Source organism: Neophocaena asiaeorientalis, unplaced genomic scaffold (assembly GCF_003031525.2).
Source record: "Neophocaena asiaeorientalis asiaeorientalis breed wild unplaced genomic scaffold, Neophocaena_asiaeorientalis_V1.1 scaffold915, whole genome shotgun sequence".
In the NCBI taxonomy this organism is placed as follows: Eukaryota; Metazoa; Chordata; class Mammalia; order Artiodactyla; family Phocoenidae; genus Neophocaena; species Neophocaena asiaeorientalis.
In genome coordinates, this window is record NW_020172448.1 from 225,651 (window position 1) to 239,780 (window position 14,130).

Consider the following 14,130-nt stretch of genomic DNA (forward strand, 5'->3'; position numbering starts at 1 on the left):
TTCTCAATATTTTAAGAGTATGAAAGGGTCCTGAGACAAGAAGTTTGAGAACTGCTGCTGGGCCACAACAGTAAAGAAGTGCTTCTTGAGAAATACAATCTTGGTTTTACTCTTCAAATGAAATCTCTACTTCCTGATTCTCAAGAACTTACATTATAACTATGACAGATAAACATTGCTCTCTGTGCAGAAATGCTTCCAAAACTCTGGTGGGAAAAGAAAAGCATGACCTTTTAAAAAGCCTACAGGGGATATGAAATATCTCCCATCTTTCCATAGTCAGTGCTATTCTGAATTTACACGAAGTAACGACTCCACAGATATTTATAAAGAAGCTGCTGTGTGTTGAGAGCTAAGGAGAGAAGGATAATTAAGCGATAAACTAGCCTTTTGTGGACCCAATCTTGTCAGGAAAAAATATAATCAGTGACATAATGAGATAGTACTATAAGAGAAGGTATGAACAAAGTGGAAAAAAGCACGGAAGGGCAAATTCTTGGGAAGAAGATGGGGTGAGAAGGCAGGCAACACTTTTTTTAGTGAAGGCACTCCACAGAGGTGGCATGTAAACTGGCTCTAACAAAGGTGAGGCTTTGCCAATTTGAAAAGAAGCGAAAAGCATCCTTTAGGCAGTGGGAGGAGCATCAGTCCCAGCAGGGAAGCACAGCAGTACACAGTATGCTCTAGAAACTTTAGGTAATCCACTTTAAGAACACAAATTACAAGTAATTAGAAACTTTTATACAATTTGACAAAGTAATCTGACGTCTTTTGAATTTAATGATGAAAGAATTGGATGTATAATTTGTATGTTTGTTTCTTAATTTCCCATCTGCCATAGATAGAAGCTTCTTAAAAACACAATAAAAGTGATTTACTAAAATAATGAAGCAAAAACAACAAAACAAAAACTCGCCCATCACCACAAATATTTCGAGAAGCTTAGTGGACAGGCTGCAAGATGGCAGGAATGAGGGAGTAGCAATAGCGGGAGATAAAAGCTTCAAGCTAGAAGCTTGCATAGATTGTACTATCTATTAAGTAAATGCAAAAAAGAAAATAAATAGGGTTTGAAAATTACTAGTAGGTCTCTAATCTAGAATGGGGAGAGTCTAATTAACTGAATAAAGTACATAATAAGCTCTACTGTTAGAATCACACCAATTTCAGATGTGCAAACCACAGGCCACGTGGTTCAAGGGCAAAGGTACCAGAGAATCAAGGAAAATTATCAGGTTCAACACGGTTAATTTAAGTAAAAAAAGACTACGGTCTGTGTAAGAAGAGAAAGTGAATTGACACTTTAATCAACACATTTTAAAATTATTTTAATTACTTCATTTGAAACATTTCATGGGAGAGGGAAAAAAACCTTGGTTGACCCAGAGGCTTGGTATAGTGGGAATCTTCCTCCCAAAATAATGTTTGTTATGTCAATTAAGGTATTAAGTAAAAGACTTATGGAAAATCAATTCTTCAAAGACATCAAATTCAGAAAAATGTTAATTATATGAATGTTTCCCATTGTAATGGTAAATTAGGATTGATTAAAGAAGGTCTGTTATTTTTCTATGGTCATTATGCTACTGGGATCGTTGAATTATTTTGATCAAAGGAGTAACACAGCAAATTGGAGTCTGGGGAAGATCTAGCACCTGTGAGAGACTGAAGCAAGGACATCAGTATGGAGGCTTAGCAGCATAAGAGCTCCAGATGAGAAAGGAACTCTGAACCAAGATGCTGGTCATGGGAAAGGAAACTAAAGAGTGGGTGGAAGCTATGTCGGAAACTAACGATGCTTCATTTGAGCCGAACACCCAAATTTTCTTGCCCAGGTTGTCCACGAATCCAGGGAAACATCAGTGAGATAGCCAAGCTAGTTTACGGCAATCAACCCCAACCCCAGTGACTCACCCAGATTCTGGATTGATCTTGCTTTCACCAGTACCATGTCCTCATTGAAAACTTTGTATAGAAGTTTAAACACCTTTTTTAAAGTATTATTTGTTAAATTAAAAACCTTACTTTGAGGAGTGTTATATAAAGTTTGGGGAAGACTTTCCATGTTGACAATTAGCCTCACTTCCAACCTGGTAACCCAATCTGTTAGAACTCACCAGCCCACATTTTCATCTCTTCATATAGATACTATATAGGACATAAAAGTTTTAACACTTAAGACAGCTGTTGAAATAGTCACCAACAACTTAACTGAACTAGGGAAAATTGTACAAAAAAGCACTCAGAATCTCAGTGAGAAATCATGAGCTATAACAAAAAAAAAACTCCACTTAGAAAATGAGTATATTCAAGTGTTTTAAACTAAACTGATTTATGGTCAACTACCTAATTCTACCCAAGATATTAACTTTTGTATTATCAATATTTATCAAAATTAGCTAATAAATGTTACACACTGAGGTGAACAGAGCACAGAAAGCACATGGAGTCCTCTAAAGTACAATAAAGGGTGATTTTATTTTGTGACTTAGATGGGATGACTATTTCTTTCAAAAGGGGGAGCTATCAAGTGAGTAAGGGAATCTTGGTCTAAGATACTAAGAAGCTTTATAAACACTTCATGTTTCATATGGTTTGCAATATTCAATTAATCAAATCCTTTTCCTTTTTTCCCAGTCGTCCTCTTTGGCCTCTCATTCAGGACATCACTATACCTAAAAATATAACACGACTGGTTTCAAAGTGGAGCTGTATGACAAACAAACTATAGTAAAACCTTATGAAATATATTAGTCCAGAGTCTTCAACTGTACTCTGTCGTATACTAGCTATACGACAGAGTACTGGACTCTATATCTGAAGGACAGTATCTCTGTCCAAGAGGACTAGATACTCCTTTTGGAGACTGACAGTCCACCGGCTAATGTAAGTCCTAGTGAACAGGTATTATATACTATGATGCAACATCTCCCAAACTTATTTGACCACGGGTTCCTCATTCAAAAGGAAAAACTGTTTAACAAAACACACTTTCAAAAAAACACACTTAACATATTCACTTTTAAAATCTTGAAATGTAAATGATATAGATAATCACTAATAATTCAACTTTAATTGCTTTCAAAGTTGTTCATTGTGTATTCTAAATAATCCATCTTCTATCTGGAAGAAAGATCTAGATTTGATCATTTTTCAAGGACAATTTATTGGCTATGTATATTTACCATCTGGCTATCTACAATTTATTTACCAACTGTCAAAAGTGGTTGGTGCTTACCACAAAACAAGAGTGATGAAAATTAAGAACAACAAACAAGATATAATTATATCTTGCTGGTCACAAGAGTATGCATAATTATAATTTTCATTTTAACAGAATTAGAAGTTGACAATTGGGGTTCAATATCAACTATGTTTCAACAAATATAAAAGCAGATTTCAGACTATCAGACATTACCACATAATTATACCTGAATGAAAGAACTTTTAATATTTATAAATAAAAGTTAGGTAGATTTAAAATCTCAATTTAGAGGAAAAAATAATATGTGATAATGTGAAAAATTGACTAGCAACCAATAATTACTAATAGTTTTGTAGCATTTTTATTTAATAAGTATAATGTTTTAAAGATTTCCTTGCTGAAATTACAAGAAAGAATAAGCAGAGTAATTAAAATGAGAAGTAGAATGATTAAAATAAAAACTTCATCACTAGATTTTCTGAACATAATCACAACAGTGAAGGAAAAGGAGTTAGTATTATCACTGTGCCAACCATATTATGCTTACAGGTAGAGGACAAATCTGGTTCAAAGTTGCCATCCCCCTTTTGAAACATCATGGCCCACTAAAACACCATGAATTTAGGATAGTCTATCTGCTATCTCTCTTCCAAACAACTAATTATGAGCACAATAATCAATCACTGTGGCTTTTCCCAGTTTACTTGTGGTTCTTCTGCCCACGCGTGAGCAGCATAAGGTCCAAGAGCTTAAGACCTGACCGATTCATTTAGGTTGTAGCTATACCAGAAAACAAGCAAGTTAATCCAAGTAGAATTAGCCACTCACTCATCTCTTTCTGTTGCATTGCCCACCTACTTATGATAATTTAATCAGATTTTTAAATCATTTCTCAGAAATGCTGATATAGTATCATTTGCCTTGTAAGAGGTAACCATTTTTGCCTTGTAAGAGGTAACCATAATTCAAAAAGTAATCACTGACTTATACTATAATAAGCCCACAATAACCAAATATCCTTCTATTTTTCCTCCAAACAATAATTAACTTTTTTATCTGAAATCAGATTGCTATTTTCGGTTTTCTATTAACTATCCATTTTCCCTTGTTTTTGGTAAAAACAAATTAAGCATCATCAACATAAATGCTATTCGTTCAAACATCTTAATCCCTCTCTCCAGAAGTAATCTACACCTGTGAATTCTCAAGAATATTGCTTGTGTTTTTCTCATGGCATTTAACCTCTTTCCGCTGTTTGATTTTATTTACCTATCTATATTTATTCTTTCCCTGTAAGTTCCTTAGCTATGAGAGTGTAACCTATTCACTTAAAAAAACAAACAAACAAAAAACACTGCCTAATGAAGTAATTTGCACAGATAAAGCACAAAATACAAATCTGGTGATTATAAGCTAATTGGTAACTAAGAAAGGACTGTCTGAAATATATTAAAGTCACGATGATTAAGCCTTATGAACTCAGGAAAAATATTCTCACCATCCGTCTCCAAGGATTGAGTCTCTGCTTTCTGAGAAAGGAAATTGAGAAGGCTGTTGAAAAGTAGCTCTGATGCCATTTGGAGTCTTCAGATTCCCCACTCCTCCTTCAATCTAGTGTGTATCTTAAGAAGAGGAAACAGATAGTCTGGCATCAATTCCACACCAGATTCTGGAATATCTTTTGTGAAGTTCTGTAAACTTTTCTCAGTATCTTTTCTTGTTCAAGTTCAATACAGAAAGAGTCATTTGACAGAAAAATATGGGCTGTTTATGAAATATAAATTGATCACTAAAGGAAAGCAAAAGGTTTTTGGTTTCTAGATAATACATTTACTTGATAAAAGTAGATGCTTCAAGAAAACAAACTGTGAAAAAGGTTTATAGTTGCTAGGATGCACTTATTAACCTTGGTTAATTTCAATTTTCTATCAAACTAATTCAGTTAAGTTACATGTAAAAATTCTAAATCCTCCCAAGGATATATTTCCAAAATTTTTTTTAAAAGGAAGAAAAAAAATAGCTAGTTTCTTTCATATTAAGCTTTGCCTGTTTCAAAATACTACCTATGTAACCTTCTCAGCACAAAATTTGGTAATAAATATCAAATGTTTTATGTCCATAGAAAGACTTGTACACCAATGTCCAAAGCAGTTTTATTTTTCATAGCCAAAAACTGGAAACAACTCAAATGCCCATCAACAGGTGAATGAATTATGGTATATCCATACAATGACATATTTACTATTCAGCAACAAAAAAGGATATATTATTGATATAAACAACAACATGGATGAATTTCAAAACAATTATGCTGATGCAAGAACCCAGACAAAAAGGGATACATAGTGTGACTCCATTTGCATAAAAATGTAATAAATGCAAATTAATCTACAGGGAGAGTATAAACAGATCAGTGGTTGCCTGGGGATAGCAGGGTGGAAAGGTACAAGAAGAAGGGATTACAAAAGAGTATTATCTTAATTGTGGTGCTGATTTCATGGGCATACGTACACACATGTCAAAAGTTATCAAACTGTGTGCCTTAAATATATGCAGTTTATTATGTCAATTACATCTCAATGAAGCAAAAAGAAATCATATTTCTTAAAATGTTGTATACCCCTTGCTGTAGCAATTCCAAGTGTAGGATTTATCCTAATTGGAAAAAAAAATAGAGGATATGTACAAATATCTAGCTATAAGCATATCAATATGTACTACATAGCCATTAAAATGTTATATAAGGTAAATAAGTTTCATGGAATAATATACTATATTATATATTAAGTGATAAAAACGGGAAACATGCTCAGCATAACTGAATCTTTGTTTTAAAATTATACAAAAATAGATATAGTCATTATTTTTGCAGAACTGATTTTTTCTTTTCCTTTTTCCTGATTTATATTTTCTAGTTTCTTTACAATAAGTGCATATTACTTTTGTAAATAAACAAAACAAATTAAAGGATGAAAATAGCAACAGCCTACCACTGTCCACTCCCTAGTATATGGATAAAACGAACACTCCTAGGATGTAGTGCACATTACAGATTTCTGGGTTATCATGTCACCCTCACCAGCGACCTAACAAACAATAGTGAGAAAAGGGCAGGTCTGACAGGATGAACTGGCGTCACAATTAGTAAGCTATATGCTTTACCAGTTACAAAGCACTTCATGGACATGACCTCACTGAATCTTCATAACTCAGTGAAACAAGCAGAGAAGGCATTACCCCATTTTATGAAGGAGAAACAAACAGTGTGCAGGGCTGGTTAAGTGTCATGCCCCAAATTATAGATCCTGGACTCAAACTGAACCTTGACTACAAATCCTGATAGGAATTCTGAGAGAGTAGGGAAAAATCACTTCTGATAATCTATAACTACAAGGCAGTACTTTACCCGTGAACTTAAAAATAACCATATTTACAATCAATTTAGTATTTCTATTAGAATGCGCCAGGGGCCTTGGAAATGTCCTAAATTCCCAGTCCCCAATCTCAGAATCTATACCCAAGACAACCCCATCTTGCCCCTTGTCAACATTATAATTGTTCAATTTTTAGTCACATTTCTTTCCTGCTTGAAAAAAACATGTATTACCTTTTGTTTTCAAGCTGGAAAAGAAAGTAACCATAACTATATTTATGGATGATGGGAGGAGTAACCTACAAGTTGACGTCAAAAGGTCTAACTTAATTTACTTTAAAATACCACCTTTTGGGGCTTCCCTGGTGGCGCAGTGGTTGAGAATTTGCCTGCCAATGCAGGGGACACGGGTTCGAGCCCTGGTCTGGGAAGATCCCACATGCCGCGGAGCAACTAGGCCCGTGAGCCGCAACTACTGAGCCTGCGCGTATGGAGCCTGTGCTCCGCAACAGGAGAGGCCACGATAGGGAGAGGCCCGCGCACCGCGATGAAGAGTGGCCCCCACTTGCCACAACTAGAGAAAGCCCTCGCACAGAAACGAAGACCCAACACAGCCAAATTAATTGATTAAAAAACAAAAAGTTGCAAAATGTAATTTAAAAAAATAAATAAATAATAAAATAAAATACCACCTTTTTGGCTGTATCTTATTTGGCACATGAGCAGACAAGAAATAGTCTCTAAACAGGCATATTCACCAAAGGAAACGACCAATTCCTGACAAGAGTAAAAGTAAATACCTTCAGAGGAGCTGGTTGGTATCTGCTGACAGAGCCTTGAAGTATAAGGAACCCTTCCTGCTACCACTCTTACCAGCACTCCCTCGGCAGTGAGAAACTTAAACAAAAGGTAGTGACAGCTCTCATATACTGGGCAGTTACTATTAACAAACACTGCACTAAACCGTTTATATACAACCCTATGAGATGATGATTATAATCCTCATTTTATAGATGAGGAAACTGAGTTTAAGTTACCCCAAATCACAAAACTAGTCAGAACTTAAAGTGGAATTCAAACTCTGGTATATTTTACTTGAAAACAAGACAGGGCCTTGGCAGTTCTCTGGAACATAATCCCTGACTTTTTTCTAGTACTACTCACTTACCATAGTCTCAATTTGGGTAGTGCAAAACACCTGGCAATAGTACATAAAGTTCACGAGTCTACATTTTTCCATGTAGAGAGGAAAAAATATTCAGTGCCCACAGTTTATGTCTGATACTTTGCCACATTCTAGAATTGTTTTAATGGTTGGTCTCTATTAAAGCATTATTATAACCCTTTTGAGCTAAACATATGACCACAGGAAGGATAAATTATAAGAATACTTAAATAAAAATTAGCAAAAGATAATATAAAATAAACCACTATCATAGATTATTAGTAAATGGAAAAATGAGCCTTAAATCCAAATCAATGAAATATGCCAGGTGTGTTGTAAATCATGTAGGAAGGAAGCATGTCTATGAATAATAAAACATTCAAATAACTTTCTTATAATTATACTGTGGAATATTATGTAATCATTAAAAGATATGTTTCCAAAGAATATTTAATGACATGATACAAGGATCAGAATATGACTGCCAAGAAAGCAAGATACTAAACTATGTATTTGATATTAGAACAAATTATAGGGGCAAGGCACTGTGCTAGGTATTGGAATTACAAAGTGAACAGGACAAGTGCAAACCCTAGTGCTGAACTACTTACTCTCCACTTTATTCTTTGTGTGACTTTAAGGCCTCCAGGTTTTTTAGATGCCAGCTTTTCCTCATCTCCTCACAGTAGCTTTTCCTCACCATTTTATACAAAGTAGCTTCTTCTCTCTCTCTCTCTCTTTTGTTTAAACTCGTTATTTTGTTTTCTGTTTCCTTCCTTTCTTTTTTGTCTGTGTCTATTGAGATAATCATGCAGTTTTGTCCTACATTCTTTGGATAAGGTATATTACATTAGTTGATTATTTCAAAGTGAAATAATCTTTCCTTTCTGGGACACATGCCTAAAACTGATACCATACTTCTGGTGAAAGACTGAATGCTTTCCCCCTCTAACACTGGGGAAAAGGCAAGGACGACCGGCTCTAGCCACTACTATTCAACACTGTACCAGAGATTCTACTCAGTGCAATCAGGCAAGAAACATAAAGACATACAGATTGGAAAAGATAAAAAACTCTTTATTTGCAGGCAACATAATCCTGTACGTAGATTATCCTAAGGAAGCAAATAAAACAAAACAAACAAAAAAGCTATTAAAATTAAGAAAGTTTTGAAAGATTGTAGAATACAAGATCCATGTATAAAAAGTAATTGCATTTTTATATACTAGCAAAAAACAATCCAAAAATGAAATTTTAAAAGTTCCCCTCACTCACAATAGTAGCAAAAAATAAAAGACATGAATAAATTTAATTTAAAAATGCAAAAGCCATACACTTAAAATCCAAAACACTGTTAAGAGACATTAAAGGTCTAAATAACCAAAGATCCATTCCACGTTCATGGACTGGAAGACTCAGTATTGTTAAGATGGCAATTCTCCCTAAATTGATCTATCAAAATCCCATCATGCTGTTTTTTGTAGAAATTGATCTTAAAATATATATGATAGTCTAAAGAACCTAAAATATCCAAACGATATTGAAAAGGCAGATTAAAGTTGCAGGACTTCACCTAATTTCAAAACTTACATAAAGCTCTAATAACCAACACAGTGTGATACTGGCATAGAGATAGACATTTGGATAATGAAACAGAATAGATAGCCCAGAATAAATTCTCACATTCATGGTCATTTGATTTTCAACAAATGTGCTATGGCAATTCAATGGGGAAAAAAGTCTTTTTAATAAATGGTGCAGGAACAGCTGGATATTCACATGCAAAAATAAACTGATAAATAAGTATAAACATTTACCTCACAACATACAAAAATAGTAACCCAAAATAGACCATAGTTCAAACTGTAAGAACTAAAACTACAAAACTTCTAGAAGAAAGCATAAGGGAAAAAAAAAAAAAAATCTTGTGAGCTTAGGTCAGGGAAAGATTTCTTAAATATGACAAGAAAAGCTCAATCCATTAAAAAAATGGACTTCATCAAATTCTCCAAAAGACACAATTTAGATAAAAGACAAGTCCCATAATGGGAGAAAATATCTGCAAATATTTTCTCTATATATTCTTTATCATGTATACATGATAAAGAAACGGTATCCAGCATATTAAAAGCCTTAGCCCTCAAGAATAAGATGATAAATCAATTTTAAAAAACAGGCTAAAGATTTGAAGACTTCACCAAAGATACATGAATGTTTAGTAAATACACAGAAAGATGCTCATCATCATGACCTATCAGAGAAATGCAAATATACCTACGAGATTTCATTATATACACCCACTAGAATAGATATTTTTTTTTTAAAAGACTGAATAATTCAAAGGTTAGGGAGGATAGGGAGAAACTGAAACCTTCACACATTGCTGATGAGACATAAAATAAAATAGCATAGCCTCTTTGGAAAAGTTTGGCAGCTCCTTAAAAAGTTAAACATAGAGTTACTATATAACCCAGAATTCTTACTCCTAGGTATAAACAGAAGGGAAAACTTATGTCCACACAAAAACCTATATATGCATGCTTACAACAACATTATTCATAACAGCCAGAAATTAGATGTAACCTATGTGTCTATCAACCAATAAATAACAAAAATGTGGTAACATTCAATACAACGGAATATTATTCAGCCATAAAAAGGAATGAACTACTGATATATGCTACAATATAGATGAATCTTGCAAATTATTATGCTTAGTGAAAGAAGCCAGCTACAAAAAAACATGTGTTACATGATTCCATCTATGTGAAATGTCCAGAATAGGCAAATTCAGAGACAGGAAGTAGATCAGTAATCACCTAGGGCTGAAGATGGAGGAGGATAGGAGTGACTGCCAACGGGTATGGGATGCCTTTTAGGTTCATGAAAACGTTCAAAAATTCAATGGTGGTGTCGGCTGCACACCCGTGTGGCTATAAATAACACTTTAAATGGGTAAATTTTATGGTATGTAAATTATCTCAATAAAGCTGTAAAAAAACCACGATGATTAGCTAGAAATTATTAAAATATCAAAAGTAATTTCAGAGTAGAAACCTGGACTTCTAATCTGACTTATTTGCTTTTGAGCATGTCTGACATTTCATCTGAACAGGTTTTAGTATTCAATTAATTGTAACTAAATATAAATCACATGCGAAAATCAACTGTGTTTTTACACACCAGTAACAAACAGAAAATAACATTTAAAAAACATCCAACAAGAAAGAACAAAAGTAACTTGTAAATACTGCAAATTCTATATGGAGAAAATATTGGAAGACATTATTAAATGCAACCTAAATAAATGGGATGACATACCATGTTCCTGATAGAAAGACTCAATACTATAATGTGGTAATTCTCCTCAAACTGAACCAATACACTGAACGCAATGCCAATCGAAATCCAAAGGTTTTATAAGATGATTCTAAAATTTACAACGGGACAGCAAAAGCTCGTAAGAGACAAGCCATCCAACAAGAAAAAGCATACTGTACAGAATGTGCTCTACCTATATGGAGACTTATTTTAAAGCTTTACCCCATTAAGTTAGTGTGCTCCTGGAAAAGAGACAAACTGACCACTGGAGAAGAAACAGACCTTCACACATAAGGAAAATGATATTTAATAAAAGTTGCACTGCAGATCACTGAAGTAAGGAGGAATTATTCAATAGTGGTGAAACAACTGGTTATCCATTTGGGGGGAGAAAAAGAAATTGGATCTCTACTATATGATATATAAAAAATACATTCCAGAGGAATTCAAGTTTTAAGGAGAGAAATCAAGTCTCTAACATTTTTTTTTTTTTTTTTGTGGTACGCGGGCCTCTCACTGTTGTGCCTCTTCCCGGACCGGGGCATGAACCCGTGTCCCCTGCATCGGCAGGCAGACTCTCAACCACTGCGCCACCAGGGAAGCCCTCTAACATTTTTAAAACAAAATATAAGAGATACCTTTATGAACTCAGAGTAGCGAAGGTTTTCTCAGGACATAGAAAGGGGTGACTATAAAGCATATGATTAATAACTTCAACTGCATCGTACTTAAAAACTTCCATTCATCAACAAATACAACAAAGAAAAAGATAAACTACAATACCACAAAGCACGTTGCCAAAAAAGATTTTGGTACCCAGAATGTATGTGTGTGCGTGCGTGTGTGTGTGTGTGTGTGTGTGTGTGGTATAACATTTTAATTAAAAATGCAAAGGGGCATCCCTAATAAGGGGAGTCAGAGCCCAAGCAGGATGAGGCAAGTGTCCGTGGTGAAGGGAGGGGACAATGTGGCGTGGGAGTCCACACCCAAGCTCTGGAAGGGTGGTTTAGGGTGAGCAGAACCCTGCATGGCAGTGGTCCAATGATGGGTGTCAACGCCTGATCAGGGTGCCCATAAAGAGACGCACGATACACCGTGCTGTACAATGTAGGACTCCAAGTCGGGTGAGGAGGGCTTCCACATCAGTGGCTTTGAAGCTCAAATAGAATCGTGGGGTGGTGGAGGGAGACTGATCAAATAAGTAAGTAAATTTAGGATAACAATAGGCAAGTTTCCCACTGTTAGAGAGGAGGTACAAAAAAGGGAAAAAATGTGGTTTAACTCTATAATATGGGAATGAAACTGGAGGTAGCAGTATGGTCGAGGAATGACATGTCAAAAGGACACAGAAGCCAACTTGAAGGGGATCCCACCGGCTAACTCAGGGTAAGATGAGCATCAAAATAAATAACAACAGTAATGCATTATAGCTCATTGAATAAAACACAGAATCATGTGCTCACAGTGATACAAATAAATTAATTAATTAAATGAGAGTCTGACCAGGACGGGGATATTTACAGTTCCAAAGCACCTTCACACAAAATAATTACTAATTACAGAGGAAAAATGAGTAGTTTCACAGTAGAGAAACCTGGCCAACATCCTCTGAATCAAGTAATCCAAGTGAACTTCAACAGTAATAGGTCAAAATGAAACCAGGTGCCACCTTACAAGATGAGAAGACAGTGCAACATCTGTGATATTCCTGCCAAATATTCATAACCTACATCTACTCATAAGGTAACAGCAGACAAACCTAAAGGAAGAGACATTCTATGAAATAACTGGCCTACATAGTCTTCAAAAGTGCCAAGGTCTTACAAGTCAAACAAAGGCTGAAGAATGGTTTCAGATTGGAAAAAAAGACTAAAGAGATGTGACAAGTAAAATGCAAGGCGTGATTCTAAATTGGAACCTTTTACTATAAAGGACATTATTGGGACGACTTTTGAAAAGTGAATGAGACCTGAGGATTAGATGGTAGCAATGCATCAGTGTTAATTTCTTGATTTTAATGGTTTTTATTGTGGTTTTTAGGATAATGTTCTTTTTTGCAGGAAACACACACTCATTTATTTAGGGGCGATGGAGCATCAAATCAAATCTTCAGGGGAAAAAAATGTATCTTTACTGTACTTGCAACTTCTCTGTGTGTTATTTAAAAATTTTTAATTTAAAAAAATAACTGCATTTAATGTACGATCTTAAGTACATAATGGACAAAAGACATGAACAAGCATTTTGTGTAAGAAAAATACCAATGTTGAGTATCACATGAAAAGATGTTCAACCTCATCAGCAATCACAGAAAAGCAAATTAAGACCATAATAAGATGCTATTTTGCAGCCACTAAATAAGGAGAAGTTAAGAAGCCTGACAATTCTGAGTTTTGGCAATGATTTGGCTCAACAGGGGGTTCTGATACATTGCTAGTGGAAGGTAAAAGACTTCCAAAGACTTCAGAAAACAATTTGGCATTATTCCATACAGCTGAACATTCTCTATGCTTCTACTCTTAGGTATTTCTCCTCAAGTCTTGCACATGTACACCAGTACACATACAAATGATTGCTGATACACAGACACATCTGTATCAATGTATAGATACAGCAAAATAGATATATCAAAAATGAGTAAAACGAGCAAACAAAAACCCAACAACAATAACCCAGATGTCCACCAACAGGACAGAAAATAAATTCATACAATGGAATATTACTCAGCAGTGAAATAAATGAACTACAATTACATTCAACAATATAAATAAATGTCCAAGAAACAATGAATGGAAAAAAAAAGTCTCAGAAGACTACACACAGTATGCTACCAATTTTACAAAACTTAAAAAAAAGTAAAATTAAACAGCATATTATTTAAGAAACCATGTGATAATAAAAATAAAGTAAATGATTAACACAAAATTGAAGAGTAGCTGGGGGGTTAGGGAGGGCAGTAAGGGTAAAGGTATAGGCAAGGAGAGGCACATGCTGACAGATGCAACGGTTATTAGTAAAGTCCTGATCCCATGCTGGTTGGTGGGTTCTCGGGAGATCACTTTGATA

The 14,130-nt window shown here is 34.9% G+C and overlaps 1 protein-coding gene across 3 annotated transcripts in view; it reads right to left on the reverse strand.

The window, feature by feature from the left end:
• Window positions 1-14,130, reverse strand: part of NRIP1 (nuclear receptor interacting protein 1) — a 96,094-nt gene that overhangs the window by 44,354 nt on the left and 37,610 nt on the right. For 2 of the 3 annotated variants that reach the window (XM_024737341.1, XM_024737339.1), the window contains exon 3: window positions 4,704-4,827. The exons of the other annotated variant lie outside the window; for it this stretch is intronic. The gene's annotated coding sequence lies outside the window, so the exon portion shown is untranslated. The remainder of the gene's footprint in view (window positions 1-4,703; window positions 4,828-14,130) is intronic. 3 annotated transcript variants of the gene reach the window in all.